We start from the raw sequence: 1,833 nt of genomic DNA, 5'->3' as shown, positions 1-1,833 counted from the left end.
CTGGAAGCCAGCTTAATATTGAGTTCTCTGGCTGGGGGCCTCCAGATAAGCCCTGAGCATATTGAACTCCAGCTGTTGAGCTGAGGAACAGCTGGAAATTACACAATTGACACCTAAATGGAGGCGATGATCCCTGCACAATCACCTCTCGATTACCTGCACATAGCTTTCTGCCTCGGCCTAGCTGATTTGTAAGTGGTAGCTCAGGCCCATGCTGAGTTCCCAAGCTGGCCCAGGCTGGAATGGGGTCTGTGTGGTGGTGGTCATGGTGGGGTGTGCATGTGCGTGTGTACGTAACTGATTATCATAGCCAAATTCCCATACAGTCTGGGGAGTACATATTGATTTTTATCATCTGCGCCTCTGCTTCCTAAAGTATCAAGAAACCCGAAGCATTCCTTCCGACAGTCATACATGGGGCAAAGCAAAACCATTCTTGGCTGCTTTTCAGCCCTGGGGCCTGCAGCAGCAATTGTTCCTTAGAGACTCCGTAAGGAAGGCAGAACGGTGTGATAGAAGCATAAGCTTCTGCCATTGCAAAGTCCAATTCCCAGCTCTGTCATGTGCAGCTGTGTGACCTTGGGTGAGTTATTTATTTTCTCTGCCTTACTTGTCCAAGGTCACATGTGAGATTATTGACTCTAAAGCCCTTCTGTCTAACCACTAGGAAATACTGTCTCTCTTGTTTCTGCAGCAATCCAACCTGGTCCCGCACAGGTATCTGTACCTGTAGACCTTGCCTAGATCCCTTCACCCTGCCAGCCAGCACTCCCTCCAAAACAAGCTAGAGATGTTTTTGTGGTACAGATAGAGGGGGGAACTTCTTTATATCCCTTCCAGCGTCTCTTTTCCCTTAAAGGTAAGGAAAAGAAAATAAACGTTTATGGCGTAACTAATGACCGCTGGAGCTATCATTGCTGATAAATCCACCAAGTGTCATTCCTGATTTATAGGTTTCTGAGAATCACAGAGGTAAACTTGGTGACTAGCAGAAGTGGAGAAGTAGCAGCTCAGTCCAATGGCAAAATCGGGGGAAATTAGCCCAAAGCTTATCCCCTAATTTTGTTTCAGTGACCTGGAAGAAGGCCCATGAACACGACAGAGACTGGAGGTGACTGCAGAAACAGTACTTCAGGCGGACAGGGAAGGAACCACATGGCAGAGACGAGGACAAGTGGGAAGGAATGGCTCTGAGTCCACACACAGCCCTGCCAAGGAGAGGAAGGATTAGGGCATGGGACTGAGGAGTGAGGAAATTCAGGATGAGACTAGAGACTTCTCTGTTATTTTTTATTGTTATTGAGACCTCTCACCTGAACTAGGGCTACAACAACTTAAAGGGAAATACCTGTCACACGTTTCCAGAAGGAGCATCCCCATCTTCTGCGTGCATTCAGAGAATATGCATTGAGTGCCTGCTCAGGGCCAGACATTGTTTGAGTCTCATGGACTCCAGCAGTGAGCAAGTCAGACGAGGTCCCTGTCCTTATGGAGCTTTTGTTTCTGTGAAAGGGTACAGATGATAAACCCATAACTTGGTGGTTCTGTCCCTGGGCTGTTACCATCTTCCATGTGGGGACATCATATATCTGTGAGAGATATGGAAGGAGGGGTGTGGTTGTCATAAAGACTTTCTCTCTACACTTCATCCCCTTTCTGGTCTTCAGGTTGGACCAGGAATGTGAAATGCTAACTGTCCTGCAATGAAAGACTCATTTCTGCATAGTAAAGATTTGCCCTGCTCAAAAAGCCAGAAGCACCCTGGTTGAGAACACCCTGGCCGAAAACACAGAAAGAAATAAGACTCTGGATAGTGAAAAATGCTGTGCAGGA

The sequence above is a fragment of the Pteropus vampyrus genome, unplaced genomic scaffold, assembly GCF_000151845.1.
Source record: "Pteropus vampyrus isolate Shadow unplaced genomic scaffold, Pvam_2.0 Scaffold334, whole genome shotgun sequence".
Classification (NCBI taxonomy): Eukaryota; Metazoa; Chordata; class Mammalia; order Chiroptera; family Pteropodidae; genus Pteropus; species Pteropus vampyrus.
The sequence above is the reverse complement of the archived record's forward strand: the minus strand, read 5'-3'. Positions refer to the sequence as shown.